Genomic DNA, 18,046 nt, shown 5'->3' with positions numbered 1-18,046 from the left:
AAAACAGCTGGAGACCCAAGTTTGAAAAATTCTGATTTATGCCCTCTCTACTGACAATGGTCATCAACCAGAGTGGCCAAAGTAGTTTTGGTTCCATATCTGGGCCTGAAATCAGATTGAAATGGGTTTAGATAATCCACTTCTTCCAAGCGTGTTTGCAGGTGGGCTGTGAGTACTGAAGTAAGGTGCATGCTCTCTTTCAGGTGTGCAGAGAAGTTTCTAATGCCATTTATCTTTATGTAAGCGGTGAGATGCTGTTGCTTATTCTGTTTTAGCTGAACAGAATATAGCCTGTAAGCACTTATCATTGTGAATGTGACTTGGTTTTCTGACAGTCTGTAGAGGTGCAATCCTTAGGGCTAGAGCTGTTTATTTAAAAGAGAGCTTAGTTTTGACTGCAAATATTACCAAACCACAATTTTGAAAAAAGCTATTCTAGCTTGAAATTACTGTGGTTCATGTATCTTAGTAACTTCCCTCACGCAGCAGCTGCATTCTGCATTTTGTGGTAAAGGCACATATCCATCAATAGCTCCTTTCTCTTGGCACAAGGCTGTAGGAAGTTGTCAATAGCTTATTCAGCACTTGTTCCCTTGCTTGTGAAAAGAGATTCTGTAACACTTTAGTAGTTCTTGAGACAAACAATTTGATTGCATTTTTAGCTAAATATTATGTGCTTGTATACAAGACTGTTGTTAATGCATCTGCTTTACACTTCCATTTAATCAATTGGACTTAAAGGGATATAATACTGGGTAGGTTGTTCTTCCTATTGAATAGGTATCATTCTTCTGGATATTTATTTATTTATTTATTTATTTATTTATTTATTTATTTATTTTGCATTGTAGTCCCGTCCGTCCCCCCTTCTTTTGAAAATGATAACCCAGTTATCCTGATAAACTAGGTCTTTGTGTCTGATATTTGTATGATATTATAAAAATGAATCAATATATGTTTATTCAGCCCAAGAATTTCCTAACACCTCAAGTTGTACTCATTAATTTGTAGGGCGTTTAACATATATTTTCTTGTCAATGCAAGTTGTTTTGACAGCTACTTTGACAAGTGCTTGGATAAATGTTATGCCTTTACAAAAATGTGGCTTCCGAGACTGTGGACCCACCAACCTGACTATCTTCTGCTGTTACTTGCTCTAGGCGCTGCAAAAAAATATCCTGAAAGTGCTTGTAGAGGAGTTTGGCCTTGGAGAGCTACTAACACCCCCCACCACCACCAAAAAAAAAAAAATTCAAATCTGAAACACCACCTTACATCAAGAAACTATCTGTGGTCCAGGCGGGCATATCAAAAATTCTGAAAACACACTAGCTGGTGAGATACTTTTTATACATTGATTCTGACAAAAAGATTGGTAGAGTGCAGCATTCAGTTCTTTCCCTGGTATGGAATTTCTGTGTACCATCTCTTTGCTTGCTTCAGCTATCTTAATTTTTCATCCTAATATGGTATGGGTTTATTTACCTTGGAAGGACTTTCAAAATATGTGGAGAATCTTGGCTGATTAAACTGCATTCAGCTCATAGGACCAGTTTAAGGTGAAGGCTGGAAGGAACAGGACTGGTTTTGTGCAATTACGTTTCTGCTCCTCCTCCCAGACTTTAGTACTTATATGGGGGGAGCGGAGTTCATCATTCCCTTGAAGTAGTGGTTTTCACGTTGGGGTTTCCTGAAGCTTACTAATTGTCCCCAAGAATGGAAAGCTACTGCAAAAGTTGATTCTCATTGCCTTAAAGTTTATTACAACCAAAGGCTTCAAGCTGGCTTTATAGTTGCGTGTTGAGTCCCACAATGCCACCCCCCCCAAAAAAAATTCACACTTCACACATCAATTTTTGTTTAAGGTTTTTGGCATAATTTTGGCCACAACTTTATTCAAAATACAAAAAATGTGAGTGGTTGCTTAGGCATTGGTTATGACTATCTGTCCTTGCCCTCAGGGACAGAGCTGGCCTTCCGGACTCCGGCGGAAGCCAGCGTGGGAAACAAGTATTGGGTGAGAAAATGGAGCTGGGCATCAGTCCCTCACTTCTCACCCTCATGTTCCTGTGGGGCTTGCACGGCCCAAGTCCGACTCCGGGGACAAGGACGAAAAGAATGGCAAGCCCCTGGATTCCTTTAACGGAATTCCCTTTCCGCATCATTTGGAGGGATAGGCACTTACCCCTCCAAGCACCAATTTAACCAATGCCTAACCGCCAACCTTACAAGTTGTGACGATTTGCTACGCAGTAGGCAAAAACCAAATGGCACCAGCCAATCAGCCAAATGGCAAAATTCCTACCAGGCCCCCGCTCCAAGGCGGACGACCCCATGACAGGCATAGCAAGGTCAAGTGATCAAGAAAAACCACCCTATAAAAGGGAGGGAGGGCGGGTGATCCGGTGCAAAACGGCCAAGAGGACGTCCAACGTCTGGCCCCTGTATTTAAAGACTCTTACCCCTCCTCCAAATTGGCAACAATCAAAACTCCCCAGCAACCCAAATTTAACCACTTAAAGGCTTGGGTTCCTTACCAAATTTGCCTAGTCACTGCAGGGTGGCTTGTTCCCCCAACCGCAACACGTGCTCTCTGTTAGGGAGAACACGCTTTCTCTGAAATACAGCGGTACCTCTGGTTACAAACTTAATTCATTCCAGAGGTCTGTTCTTAACCTGAAACCGTTCTTAACCTGAGGTACCACTTTAGCTAATGGGGTCTGCCGCTGCCACTGCGCCACCAGCGCTATTTCAGGTCTCATCCTGAGGTAAAGTTCTTAACCCTAGGTACTACTTCCAGGTTAGCGGAGTCTGTAACCCAAAGTGTTTGTAACCTGAGGTGTTTGTAACCCGAGGTACCACTGTAGTGAAATAGGCAGTAAAAGCAACTGCTCCATGCATTTGTGTATCGTTTCTGCTTTGTCTTGAGGAACTGGAAAACATGAATGGGAACCTGTCTACCTGTGTGCTTTCACGGCTTCTAATGCTCAGCTCATCCTTCATTGTGGAGTCATTCACTCTGGTGGAACCTAACTGGGAGCTCTTGGTGGTAGAAGAGTCTCAAACAGCTGTTTAGTTCATTTACCGTATTTTTTGCTCTATAAGACTCACTTTTTCCCTCCTAAAAAGTAAGGGGAAATGTGTGTGCGTCTTATGAAGCGAATGCAGGCTGCACAGCTATCCCAGAAGCCAGAACAGCAAGAGGGATTGCTGCTTTCACTGTGCAGTGATCCCTCTTGCTGTTCTGGCTTCTGAGATTCAGAATATTTTTTTTCTTGTTTTTCTCCTCCAAAAACTAGGTGTGTCTTGTGGTCTGGTGGGTCTTATAGAGCGAAAAATACGGCAGCTACATATTGGTCTACTGACTGACTTGGTCTACCAACAACATACAGAGAGGAAGCGCTTGTATCAAAGCCAATTTTGTAACACTTTGGCTTGCAGCCTGACACATTTATTTGACTGGCACTAGGGACAATTGGAGTGACCCACAGTAACACAGTTCATCAAAGTTAAATGCAGGCTATTTTAAAAGGCTGTTGCCAACTTAGCACTTAGAAAATGAATAATTGAATAAATAAGTTTCACTCTTCTGAATGGAGCTCTTTCAAAAGAAGCGTCATCAATTAAAAATATCCTTTGAATAGCGAAAGGCAGCTTTGTGCTTAGCTGTTCTTAAAACTGTGGGGTGTTTATCATTCAGGCAGTAGGTAATCAGGGCTAGATTTCGTATACTGAGAAATGCAAGTAATATTAGACACTTCTCTTGATCAAAAGAATAAGCAGCAGCTTTGGAAGTGTGCTGAAGCCCTTCATCATCTTTCCCCCGTATTCTTTAGTTTTTACCCTGCCAGCCGTCTTTAGAAGTTTGCATTGAGATTTTGATGGTTTCTGCTAAACACTCTTGAACAAGGCACAAGAAAAAGTGTGAACCATCAGCAGATTGGTGGAGCTATTTTAATAACTGCATCACTGGAAGGGCATAGCAGAAACAATGTCCACAATACATGATTACACTAAGTAAATTTCCTCTGGCACCAGGAAGCTGGAGGAATGTTACCTTGGATTCTCTTTTTAATTGTACTGATATCTAAATAGAACCTAAAATAAAATAAGAATGGAATAATTTTGTCAAACTTGGTAGAAAATGGAAAGTACGTTTTCCTTATGAAAAATTAAAATTATTTAATATCCAACACAATTTGCATCTCAACTCAGAAATTAATTCCTTTGATTTCAGTGAACTAAACTCTTTAGTCAATGTACTTAAGATGGTGCTTTAGGCTGCTATGAGAGTAGAAAATTTAATGGCAGCTCAATGTGAGACAGAGCCTTTTCTGTAGCAGCACCCATGTTGTGGAATTCCCTGCTAGGAAGTGGTGAGACAAGCCATGTCCATGATTGTATTTAGGGAGGCAGTGAATATATACTTATTCTCTTTGGTTCTTAATACATGGTTGAAGATTTAGCTTTATTTTTTGTTGATTAAGTAGCAAAAATTAAAACTAAATCTCAGTGCTAGTCAACACATTTTGGAAGTTAGGTTTTGTTTTTCTAGATATATTGGTTTGCAGGGCTGAAAAACAATATAAATGTGTGTGTGTGTGTGTGTGTGTGTGTGTTTATGGGGAATAGTAGGAGATACAGGATGGAGCACTTGTCTTGGACACCCTTCTTCTTTGCAGTACATTGGTGTGTTGCTTCTCCTTCCCCTAAAATGTGGGTGGAATGAAGGTACTAATAGGAAATATTTGAAATACTACCATTGCAATATGTTCAAGGAAAATGGAAGGTTCTCTTTAAAGTTGTCAAGGTGATGTTTGTCCTACTTTATTTCTCCTCACTGAAGCAAGTTTAACTGTTGCAGATTGTATGAATAATTGAACAAGGATACCTCACTCGTTACCCAAAGTAATATTCTGCTCACTTGCTGCTCAGAGCTGTGCTTCACTCTTTATTATGGCACAGAGCTTCTTAGATGTTTGTGATGTTTCATTCCCCAGTGTGAGTGCTGGCTTTTGCTTCAATTCCCTCCATGATTTAAATAAAACGTTCAGAAATCAACATTAGTATTGAAACAAACATCTGCCTGCCCCCCTTTCCTCCCTCCTCTAAAAAAAATATTACAGACCTAGAAGAGATGTTTCCTCACAAGTCTGGATTTGCTGTCTTTACGGATATTAAACATGAGGGGTTTGCCACATAGTATTTTGTAAGGGGAGACTCCAAAAGAAATGAAAACAGAGCTCTGTGTATCTGTTTTGCTGTTTCTAGCGGAAGACATTTAATTTGCCTTCTAAAGCCAACCTCGAAAATGATGCAATTCAGCTGAAGTAGATTTATGGTGCCTTTTCCTCTGGAAATCAATACAGCTTGGAGGGGCTGTCATGGGAACTGGCTGACTGAGATGCAGCTGTGTTCAAATATAAACTTCTGTACCGCAAACCCAAAGTAATGACTCTTGGTTTTTGTTTTTTAGTCAGCACTTTAGCGCTGAGACATTATGGGGTAAGCTTTAATTGACTGCTTTGTTTCCATTAGGAAGTTATTGAAACTTTGCTATAGCAAATTCAGCAAGTTGATGTGATGTTCTAAAAGCCATTGCTATTCTTACTTGCCCTTGTGTATTTTGTGGTTTGTAAGGACCTGGAAATGTGTTGTGGGGCAAGGTAGCATTTGTATACTGCAAGAGATGGAACCATTTCTCTCTCTAGTTTTATAAGCTTTGTAGTTGCTTGGCCTGTAAACAAGGGCTCAGATAAAGCAAGTTCTTCTTACTGATTGTAGGGATCAGCCTTCTTCATACTGAGTACATCAGTGACATGTTTGCTGATGTCATCAGCAAGTTCTATTTTATGCTGCTGGAAACTGGATTTTTCAAATCATATTTGTCACAATACTGCGATCTTTCAATTTTTAAAATACAATTGATAGCACCATTGCCTTCAGAAGCTCAGGGTGATGGTGATGATTTGGGAGATGGAATTCTCTTCCCTGAGTTGCACTTGGCACCTTCATCATATGCTGAAGAAATACCTTTTTACTCTGACCTCTGAAACTTGGAATGAGTCCTTTTAGGGCTTGTCCTATTTTTGTGACCATAATTTGTTTGAAACTATTTTTCTTTTGTTTTAAATTGATGTGACCCACCCTGGGACATTAGGGTAAAGAGCATATAATAAATCAAATATATTGTTATGGTTGCTATTATTAACAGCAACAATGGTGATGTTTACACCACAGATAAGATACAAATTCCATCTAGACTTAAAGGGATACCCAGCAGCAACCACCTTCTCTCCTCATTTCACAGATGCTCCAAAGCCAGTCATAGAAAGAGCCATTCAAGAAATGTCGTCTTAAGACAGGTTTAGTCAGCTATTGTTGGACTACAACTCCCATCAGCTCCAGCCAGTATGGGTTTGTTGGTATTTGGAGTTCAGCAACATCTGGAGAGCACCATGTTAGCTATCCCTGAGAAAACTGAAGAGCTGGAACAGAATTTGTACAGGCCTGGGAAAGCATCTATGACATAAGAGAGTGCATCAGCTTTAGTATACCAAAAAGTACAACAATAACCTGAAGCAAATCTTCGTTTGAAAACAGTGTTTCTCAGAACTTGGCAAGCCTGCTTTTTCCCTATTTGAATGGAATATAGAAGTATACCATGTCATGGACTGCTGTTAAAATCAATATTCTGTTTTGATTTAAAACTTATAAAATGTTGGGTTGTAGCCGAAGGTTCTGTTCCTCCCCAAAGAAGGAGTCTTCCTCTTATGGAAGAATGGGCTCTTTGGATCCAGCCCATTAAAAGCTGGATTTGGTACATAATAAACAAGGAACTGGCCACATCAAGTCATAATATTGTATTTGGAACAACAAGATGGATACAATTGCTTCAGAATCAGATCTCATAATTTAAAAGCTTAAAATCTGATTTAAACATACGGTATTAAAGGAGAAAAAACTTTATAAAAATGAAATCTGAATTCAGTACCAACCACCATCTACATTTAGGGCCTGGCATTCTGTTGCTTTCTCACTCTTCTTATAAAGAAAAACAACAATGCAGTTTTAAAGTAGAGAAATGCCCAGCAGTTTGCTGGTTTTGGGGAGGAAGCAGCATCATGGGCAACTTTATGTAATGCTGAAAGATTTGCAGAATTTTTTCTGATGTGAAAATAACAAGCTTAGTATTTGTGACCTGGATTACTATTTCTTTGTTGCAGTTATGAGTGAATGCACTTATGAGTGGGGTGTTTTTTGTTTGTTTGTTTGTTTTGTTTTTAAAGCAGCTCATTGGCAAATGTAGCCACAGGCTGCAAAGGGTTCAGTCAAGAAATCAATGCTCTTTTTCCATCTGACTGCCTTGAAGACTATGTAAATTAAATGTACAGTACTTAACCATAAAACCTGTCTACATTGCTAGAGGTACAGTTGGCAGTTACAAACTACCACCAACCCCATTTTTGGAAATGGATCGATTTATATATTTGAAAACAGTCATAGCTAGGGTTCCTTGGAATTTCTCATAGTGACTTTCTAATAAATATGTAACTTGAACTAATAAGGTTTTATTCCTTATGAAATGAATCAGAGGGTCAATTATCTTCCCATTTTGCATCTTTGTTAGGCTGGCATTCTAAAGTATGAGAGCAAATACCTAAACATGCATATGACCGTATTTATCATAAATTTAAATAGCAAGAAAAATGCTCCAGGTTTCAGCTACTTCGATTTCCAGATGATTGAAGACTTTACTGAAAGGCACATAAGGGCTGCTTTCCAGAATTGTATGGAGTGCATATCAATAATGATGGTGATGTTATTATTATGTGCATGAGTTTGAAAAGAACTAAATAGTTGCATTGTTTAAATGGGCTAATTGGATTTAAGGGAAATAGGATGAACTGAGATGTTTACTGCTTATAATAAAATACTTAAACCAGTACATTTTGTTTGCTCAGTCCCAGTTTGTATTCAGGTAGCTCCAGATTGCTAGCCTGCTGCATGTTCCTCCAAATAGTTTCAGACAATTCACATATGTAAAGGTACCATGCTGTGATTGTACTGATTTGCAAGAATGGATGGAGCATATTTTAAACTATTGCAGGTAGCAGGATATGACTATCCTCCATATTGCCCAAGAACTTGTATGATAGTCTGGAACAATTGCCACTGTGCGGTGAAATTCAGCATGCATATGAGCGTAACATTGCCCCAAAGGTCTTTCATAGTCCAACACACTTTCAAAAAGGGGCACTTGTTAAACATGAAGAAAAAAGGTAAAATGAAGTAGAATTAAGGGTTTGGGTATGGAGAGATTAACTCAATCGGTGGACTGCAGCTGGGAAATAAATCTGTCACATGCCTGTTACTGTTAGCCACAACTACTGCAGCAGGGGAGGCTGGTTTTGTTCCATTGGCATAATCCCAGAGAGACCCAAAGGGGAACCTTGTCTGTGTAGCTCTACCAGGTTGTGTTTCTTTGTAGTGTGTGGCAAAAGAGACAAAACATGCAACTTTTTTCCTTTTATAGACAAAAGATTCTACCAAGTGAATTCCATGGCCTTCTAACAAGTATATTCTAACAGTATATATGAGTGTCTAATGAGAAAGGAAGGAGATTATTTGTGCTTTTGAAAATGGCATTCTGTTCCCTTGCCTTCACTACAGGCTTATGGGAGTGCTGCTCTTGCTTCTACTTCCTGGAAGCTTTCACCCCTCCATTTATTGTGATGTAGGTGTGTCAGAACCAAGAGCTCATTCTGCACTAGGAATACTCATCCTAGCTTGACTTCCTATGGCAAAGCAATCCAAAGATTTGCCTGAGGTAGAAATTACAAAAGTTGCTGAAGAGAGTGCTAACAAGATTCCAAAATGCCCTTGTGGCATATGTTTAGATATCTTAGAAAGGGGTGCTTTCTAAGATATAGCTTTCTAACTAAAATAGGATGCTATTTAACATAAGGGATAAAATCCAGAAGTAGTACTCCTCTCTTAATGCAAAGTAGCCAGAAATCCAGAAGAGCTTAATGCTTACTGTTCTAGTTGTGCAACACTGATATTCTAAATAAAGCAGGGGAGGCTAGTTCCTTGGGTAACTGGGGCACTTACTGAGGATGACCAACCTCTGTCATTTTCAGTCAATCTGCAGTCTTCCAAGCAATTGTGGATGGCCCTGCATGTCATTGACTCTGGCTCCGCCTGCTCGTTTCCTCCTTGCCTTCCACCCTAGCAGTCCCAATGAACAGTCACCACCACAGCACATAATATAACTTCAGCAGTTAATCCCGCTTGTTTATTTTTTGTTTGCAAGCAAGCCCTTAATATCTCGTCCATGTTTCTTATGCAGCTTCCTGCTTGCCTCAGAGATAGAAGGGGACTGCAAATGCTCTTCTCAGGTTTTTTTAAGGAAGTGAAACTCTCTTAGGCAGCAATCCTATGGATGCTTAGTTGGGAGTCTGCTTTGATGAACTTATTGACTCTTACCTCTGAGTAAATCTTTGTAGGAACAGTCTGGGACTCTTAAATTCTGGAAGAGTAATTGTATTAATCTGTGCTGGAAAAAGCAACAAAAGCTTGCAGCACCTTAGTTTTAAGGTATTACAAGCCATTTTTTAGTTCAGAAAAATACAATAAGAGTTTTCATTAATTTATAGAATGAGGAATAAATTTATGAATGGAGACTAGATATGTTGGCTGTGTTTTCATTACTGGCATTTTATCAAGGCAATCAAGAAGCACATTTTTGCTCTCCTTTCATTTTAAACTTCTTAAAGTTTTCTGCAAAATGTGAACGTGGGCAGTGAGACATTCCATCTTTTTACATTCCAATTAAATTCCTAGGCATGCTCAGTTTGGGAGATTTGTTTATTGAATTTGAATGTTTGAGCAGCATGTAAGCCTTGCATGTTAAATTTTCTTCTTCTTCACCAGTTCAGTAAAATAATTTGCAGATATGTCAATAACACTTTTTATCAACTAATTTGGATTAATGTTGGAAAAGCTTTAATTATGTTGGTTATTGCACAGGAATTGCAAGCTTAATTTATGCTGCCATGGTATGTCTGATGCAACAGAAAGATAAAAGTCATAATTAAATACAGAAGGAAAGTATCTCATAACTTGCATTATTAATAATAAGAAACCAGAAAAAAAATATACAGTATAGTCCCACAGATGTCTTTTGACAAGTATACTCATTTGAGTTCAGTGGAATTTACTCCCACAGTAAGTGTCCATAGGTGTTAAACTTGACATGAATTTCAGATTGACATGAATTTAGCACACATAACATCTGGATGTTAAATTCATGGCTACTTATTAAATAAATCTGGGCCATTATGCTAAAACTTCAGAGCGGGATAAAGGGTCTTTCCTCAGTTCATATAATGTGCAAAGATGGATGTACATGTTGATGGCAAGATACTAGAGTTTGTCAAATAGTGGCTTGTCAGTGAATGACCTGTAATTTAACTTCACTCAATTTATGGCCATATTCAAGGAATTCAGAAATGTTTTTGTGTAAAAACAAAAGTCCACAAAGGCCTGTTTTCACCCTAACAATTACTGGTGGTTTCCACTGATTATGTATACAAAAAGATTTGTTGGGAAGGGCTTGATCGTGTTTCATTTACAGAAGGAAGGACTAGCCTAAATAGCATAGATTTTGTGAATCTCCAGATGAAGCATCTTCATAATTTGAGAATCATTAGAGAATGTGGGTGTCAAATAAAATACAGTTATGGACCTAACAAGTTCAATCTGGTTGCTGTTGTTTTTTTAAGTGTGTTTAAGTACTACTGGAGTAAATTGGGACAGATACGGTTGATGTCTATGTTTCATTCAGTGAGTTTAAGCACATGCATTTTTAGCAAAGTTTAAAAATACTTCTCAGTATATAGTATATAGCTGCATAAACAGTTTAAAGTTTTTATTCCTGGGTTGAATTAGTGTATTCATTATTCAGATGTTAATTTTCACTACCAACCAGATTGGGTCAAGAGAGGGAAAGAAAATGAGAACTGGGAGGCTAGCTTCAAGCCCTGCCTCTAGCATTGATTTGTTTTGCTGGCTTTCCCTTAATTGTAGGTCGTTGAAATAAGCATTATTATTTTGCCCTGTTTTAGCTATTTGACCACCCTAAATCAGGATTCTATAAATTTTATCTTGGCTAGTCATTATTTGTGCTCGCCATCATAGCCACTGCCCACTTTACTCTACAGGTTGCTTGGCGTATGCAATTACTGTAGAGGATGGGGCAGATACCGTATTTTTCGCTCTATAGGAAGCACTTTTTGTTGAATAGTGGGTAGACATGGCAGACGACACAGCGATTTCTCCAAAGCAGCTCTTTATTTTGTAAGCTGAAACAGAAAACTGAACAGCAAACAGCTCAGCCGGCCTGCTTCTATAGGCAGCCAGCTATCAACATTGTAGCAACAACAACCCAGGGTTTCCCGCCTAAAATAACTGACGTGGACCTGAGTGAAAACTATCTACAGTATCCCTCCTGGCCCAGGGTGAGAACTTCAGTACATAACACCCCTCCCCACCGAGATAAGGCGTTAGTTACAATCGTAATGGTTTCCTTATATACAGCACTACACGTAATGGTTCAATTAGGCACAAAAGCATATTGGTTACATTTCCCATACTTAGACCAACAGTGATACATGTCCAACAACATAGTCCTTTAAATAAGTTGGGCGCTTGGAAACTCTGCCAGACCGCCAGGGCCTGGTAGCCAAGTCCGGGGGGCCACACAATTCTTGCTGAGGCTGTGGTGCGACCCTAGGTGGCGTTGAAACCAAATCCCCTGGATCCGCTGCTGGGGGTGGAGCCTCCGCAAGTGGAGTGGTCTGAGTCTGTGGTAAGTCTGGCAGACCCTCTGAAGTGGCTTGGTTCGGCTCCATGCTGGCAGTTTGCGAGGGAGGTGTAGGTGGAGCCTCGCCATCTGTAAGTGTCTCTTCTGGAGCCACAAGCGCAGTTGGGGGCACCACGGTAGTGTCCAAGTCCCCAACCCTGCGCCTAAGCTGGTATATGTGCCAGTGCCACAAGCGTCCGTCTTCGAGTGCCACCAGGTACGAGCGAGGTCCAGTGACTCCCACTACTGTGGCTGGCACCCAAGGAATATCCCCCACATAGTTCCGGGCAAAGACCTGGTTTCCTGGAACAAATGACCGTGACGCGTTGGCACAGCCTGGGGGTTCGGCCACGGCAAAGTCCGGGTGCAGCCGGCCAAGCGGTGACCTGAGGCGGCGGCCCATAAGCAGTTCAGCAGGACTCCGCCCTGTGGCTGCATGAGGGGTGATGTGTTGTACGAACAAGTATTTGGCGACCCGCTCGTGCCAGTCTCCCCGGTCCAGGCGCGCCAGTGCCTGTTTTGCCGAGCGCACCATTCTCTCCGCTTGCCCGTTGCTGGATGGATGAAAGGGTGCCGTTAGGGCATGGCGGATGCCCAGTCCCAAAAGATACCGCTCAAAAGTGCCTGACGTGAACTGCGGTCCGTTGTCGGAGACAAGGACATCAGGACACCCATGCGCCGCAAAGAGGCCTCGCAGCACCCGGATGACGGCCTCGGTAGTGGTGGAGGGCCTCAGGGCCACCTCCAGCCATTTGGAATAGGCGTCCACCACTACCATAAAGGTCCGGCCGTGAAAGGGGCCAGCCAGATCGATGTGCACCCTCGACCAGGGTGTCTTTGGCGTCTCCCAGGTGTGTCCCTTAGCTGCCGGTGGTGCAGGCCTCGATTCTTGGCACGCTTGATAGGCGGACACCCAGGCAGTGATGGCATCGTCCATGTTAGGCCACCAGACGTAACACCAAGCCAACACCTTCATTTTGACAATTCCTGGGTGGCCAATGTGCAGAGCCTCCAGGACGCATTGACGGAGTGTTTGGGGAATCACGACACAGTCTCCCCACAGCAGACAGCCGCGATGAGCCGAAAGTTCATGTTGTCTGGTTGCAAAGGGCTGGAACTCCGATGCAAAAGGCCCTTGTGGCCACCCCCCCACACCCAGTTGAGCACATGGCTGATGCTGTGATCCTGGGCAGATGCGGAGGCCACAGTGGCAGCCGATACAGGCGCTGCCGGAAGATCCTCAATCAGGAGGAGCGATGAAGCTGGAGCCGGGTCTTCCACAAACGCTGGAAGAGGGAAACGGCTGAGGGCGTCGGCATGGCCCATTGATTTCCCCGGGCGATGGACGAGCCGGTAGTGGTAGGCAGCCAGGAAAACAGTCCATTGTAGCATGCGCGATGAGAGGACCGGTGGAGTTGGACAATCACCGGTGAGGAGGCCCAGGAGCGGCTTGTGGTCAGTGATGAGGTCAAAAGTCCTGCCATAGAGGTATTCATGGAACCTCTTCACTCCAGCCACAAGTGCCAGTGCCTCCTTGTCAAGCTGGCTGTAATTCCGTTCCGTTGGAGATAGTGTCCTGGAAAAGTAGGTGAGCGGTGCTTCTCTTCCGTCTGGAAAACGGTGACTAAGGACAGCGCCGATGCCAAAAGGTGAGGGGTCACAGGCAAGGACCAGCGGCCTGGCTTCACTGTACTGTACCAGCACACTGTCCGATGAAAGGAGAGCCTTGACCGTGTTGAAGGCCGCCGTCTCCCAATGACCCCAGGACCAAGGCGTCTTTGTGCTGAGGAGTCGGTGAAGAGGCTCAGCCACCGTGGCTTTGTGGGGCAGGAACATGTTATAAAAGTTCAGCAGCCCCAGGAACGCCTGCAACTCCGTCTTGTTCTTTGGGATGGGGGCCTGCTGGATAGCGCGGATCTTGGATGTGGTCGGGTGAAGGCCGGAGGCGTTGATAAGATAGCCCAGGAACTCTACCTGTGGAACGGCGATCTGGCACTTCTCACTCTTTACCTTGAGCCCGGCCTCTTGGAACCTGGTCAGCACGGAACGGAGGCGCTCGAACAGCTGCTAGTGTGAGTCTGCGGACACCAAGACGTCATCAAAATATGGTACCACGCCCGGAAGCCCTTGCAGGAGACGTTCCATAAGGCTTTGGAAGATGCCAGGAGCCACACTCACCCCGAACTGCAACCGGTGGCAACGGAATGCCCCTCGGTGGGTGACGATCGTCTGGGCTTCAGCAGTGGCATCATCGACGGGCAGTTGTTGATAGGCTTGGGCAAGGTCCAGCTTAGCGAAGACCTTACCCTCGCCCAGGGAATGCAGCAGGTGTTGAACAACAGGAACCGGGTAAGCGTGCTGCTGAAGTGCCTTGTTGATTGTGCACTTGTAGTCGGCGCAGATTCTCACTGACCCGTCTGGCTTGACAGGCGTGACGATGGGTGTTTCCCACTTGGCGTGGTCAACTGGCTCCAAAACTCCTTGGGCGATCACCTTGTCTAGTTGTTCATCCACCTTAACCTTGAGAGCAAAGGGAACCCGGCGTGGCTTTAGCTTGATGGGGGCGACTTGTGGATCAAGGCTAAAGGAGATGGGCATACCTGTATATTGCCCCAAAGCGCCATCAAAAACCTCGGCAAAGTCTTTGACCAGACCCTCAGTCTCTGCGTTAGAGATGCAGTTGATGCCGGTGACTTCCAGGTCGAGGGCATCAAACCAGTCTAGCCCTAGGAGGCTTGGCCGCTGACCTTTGACCACCACCAGTCGGAGCAGGCCCGAAAAATCCTTGAAGGCAATCCGGAACCAGCCAACGCCTACCACGGGAATGTCGTTTCCCTGGTAGTCTCTCAGGTGTACGCGGTGAGAGTCGAGTTGCCTTTTGGACACTCTGGGTACCAGTCTTTTGATGGTGCTCCAAGACACGATGGACAGGGCACACCCGGTGTCAATCTCCATGTCACATGGAGCTCCTTCAATGAGCACTGTGACGTTCAGCTTGCGTCGCGTAGGCGAGTCAGTTTGGCCAATCGTGGTTCCAGACGGGCAGCGGTAGTTGGTGAGAGCGAAACAGCTTTCCTTGGCAGACTGGAGTGAAGACTTGGACTTGCGGGTCGGTGAAGGGGGGTGTCAGACGGAGCCGATCGGCAGACCTTAGCGATGTGGCCCCTTCTGGAACACTTCCTACAGATGGTGTCTCTGAATCGACACTTGGCACGGGAATGGTTGCCTCCGCAGCCGGCACATTCCGGTTGGCCCTTGGACTTCTGTTGGAACTTCCTGCGCTCCCGCTTTGTCTGGTGCACGTCATCGTCTTCACTGGAGGATGCCTCATCACTGCTGGCCTCTTCATGATGCACTGGAACTGGCTTCCCAGCAAGACACGGGCTGCTGGACTTGCGGATCTCCTGGGCGGAGCGTTCAGCAGCTTCTGAGGCCACAGCCGCCTCAATGGCTTTCTGTAGCGTGAGGTCTGGCTTGGCGAGGAGACGCCATTGCAGATGGATGTCCCGGACCCCGCAGACGATTCGATCCATCAGGGCATCGTCTAAGTCTCGGAACTCACAGTGCATGGCAGCCTGTCTGAGGGCAGTGGTGTAGTTGCTGATTGACTCCCCCTCTGCCTGGTTCCGGTGGTAAAACGCATGGCGGGCAGCAATCTTGGATGGCTTTGGTGCGTAGTGGTTGCGGAGCTTCTCTTGGATCGTGTCCCATGGTGTTGCCTGGACTGCTTCAGGCGCAACCAATGCTCGGGCAAATGTGTGTGCATCCTATGGAGCGAATGCAGGCTCCTTGGCTTCGCCGCGACGCGCCTGTCCAGCGAAGCCGGAGGAGGAACAGAAGGGTCTCCTTCTGTTCCTTCTCCAGCTTCACTGAAGGGCGCTGCACCTTCTCCCTCTCTGCGCAGCGCCTCTCCTGTGAAGGAGAGGCGCTGCGCAGAGAGAGAGAGAAGGCGCAGCGCCCCTTGAGCAACGCGCCTGTGCTGGAAGCCAGAGGAGGAACAGAAGGGTCTCCTTCTGTTCCTTCTCCAGCTTCGCTGAAGGGCGCTGCGCCTTCTCCCTATCTGCGCAGCGCCTCTCCTGTGAAGGAGAGGCGCTGCGAAGAGAGAGAAGGCGCAGCGCCCCTTGAGCAACGCGCCTATCAAGCGAAGCCGGAGGAGGAACAGAAGGGTCTCCTGTTCCTCCTCCCGCTTCGCAGCGACGCGCCTGTCCAGCGAAGCCCGAGGAGGAACAGAAGGGTCTTCTTCTGTTCCTTCTCCAGCTTCACTGAAGGGCGCTGCCCCTTCTCCCTCTCTGCGCAGCGCCTCTCCTGTGAAGCCCTGTGCAGCCTCTTTGGGCAGCGGGATCCTTCATCCCGCTGCCCTGAAGAGGCTTGGCGCGGTTACCCCAGAAGCCAGAACAGCCACACGGTATCCCAGAAGCCAGATCCCTCTTGCTGTTCTGGCTTCTGGGGTTCAGAATAATTTTTTCTTGTTTTCCGCCTCCCAAAACTAGGTGCGCCCTATGGTCCGAAAAATATGGTAATTCATGTCATTTCACATTGTTGTAATGGGGTGTGACTTGTCTTGTCATGCTCCCCAAATCAAGTAACCTAAATCCCAGCCACATACCTGCCTGCCAGGCTAACTACCCCACTCCTTTCTCACTACTTGACACCACCTGAATGGAAGCGGGAACAGGCCTGGTGTGGAGGAACAGGAGGAGCAGTGGCCCAGATCCACTGCCAACTTTCCTGGTTCTCCTGGCTGCTGAGACTTGATATTGTTGCACATCTTACACTTGTTCCTCTCAATATGCCATCAAGAAAATGATTAGTGGGCATCCTCTGCCGATCCTAGTATCCTGTATGTACCTGCTGCACACAAAATAAGGTTCTTTGCATGCAACAAAAAACTTGGAAGAGGACAGAGCTGGTCTGTTGTGTCCAACACAGAATGCTTCTTTCTTCCAGAGGTCCCTGCCAAGTGCAGATAATGCATGGAAAGGAATCTTTGTACTGGGCAGGGATGCTCACTGATAGAGAGGAACATTTGCTTCTGGGGAACTAGTGAGGGTATGTAGACCCCTGAATTGTTTTTGGAAACACAGATATAGAGTCACAATTCAGCAAAATACTCAAGCATATTCTTTACAAGTTTCAGCAGCTCCACTATAACTTTGCTTTGAGAAGCCATTTGCCAAACGTTTATATGCATCCTCATTACACTAGCACAATAAACCAGAATTGGAATTACTCATCCTTCTCCACTGCCAGTCTGTGATATGTCAAGGAAAATGATCGTATTTCATGCAAATGCAACGATTTTGCATATAAAAAATGAAACACTATATTGTAGCATAACTTATGAAGGAAACTGGCTTTGAAATTGATGAATGCTGCTTCGTGGTTTCAGATCTCATGAGGGAGTATTTAAATAAGCTGAATGTGTGAATTTGATTTTTTGCATTTAAAGAAATAGCACATGTACACACACACTCATACACATACAATTAGACATTCCTAGAATACCTGCCTTTGGGGGGGTGTTTTATTTTCTTGATCATGTGCCGTTTTTCATAGTACTGTGCTAGCAAACTGCTATAATTAGATTAACAGCCTGCTAAACAGCAGTGACAGTATCCAAGTCTCAGAGAGCATGTGCTAGATTCTGCATGCGCCTTTCTCCGATTGGCTGCTGGCGTTTGCTGCTTGCCAATTTGATAGGTTTCCACAGTAATCTTTATGCTGCATTAGAGACATAGATACAGAGGTACAGTGTTCATGCAACGGTGGAGGAAGTCTGCCTCTTCTGTGTAGAATAAAAGAAAAGCCTACAGACAATAGAGGCATTGCTCTTTGTTATAAACCCATCAGCATTTAACAACTGTTGGCTGCAAGCAGAGGTCAGTGAAGGAGTTTCAGTTAATGGTAATTACTTTCAGGTCTTTATCTCCCCCCCATAAAACACATCCATGCATGAAATGAATACAGTTAATCATGTCATCTGTTTAATTTGATCTTGCTTTCATTAATATTGTGTGTACTCCAGCGAGATGGTCATCACATTATAAAACACATCATTATACTAAGAATTTAGCAGAGAAGTATAATGTGTACTGCATAAAGAAATAGCTCTCATATGAAATCTGGAGCGTGGCATGTACCTTTTTTGTTATTCTAAGAGCAGTGTTGGTGTTTATTTGA

At 44.2% G+C, this 18,046-nt stretch overlaps 1 protein-coding gene across 4 annotated transcripts in view; it reads left to right on the top strand.

The window, feature by feature from the left end:
• The window catches only part of FAM110B (family with sequence similarity 110 member B), a 78,526-nt gene that overhangs the window by 26,217 nt on the left and 34,263 nt on the right, over window positions 1-18,046 (top strand). Inside the window, exon 1 of one of the 4 annotated variants that reach the window (XM_053396086.1) lies at window positions 1,214-1,335. The exons of 1 other annotated variant lie outside the window; for it this stretch is intronic. The gene's annotated coding sequence lies outside the window, so the exon portion shown is untranslated. Of the gene's footprint in view, window positions 1-1,213; window positions 1,336-17,611; window positions 17,771-18,046 lie in introns of those variants that run through there. 2 more of the 4 variants (XM_053396085.1, XM_053396084.1) reach the window with 2 other exon arrangements.

Source organism: Podarcis raffonei, chromosome 7, assembly GCF_027172205.1.
Source record: "Podarcis raffonei isolate rPodRaf1 chromosome 7, rPodRaf1.pri, whole genome shotgun sequence".
NCBI classification, from domain to species: Eukaryota; Metazoa; Chordata; class Lepidosauria; order Squamata; family Lacertidae; genus Podarcis; species Podarcis raffonei.
This window is presented reverse-complemented; position numbering and strand designations above follow the sequence as displayed.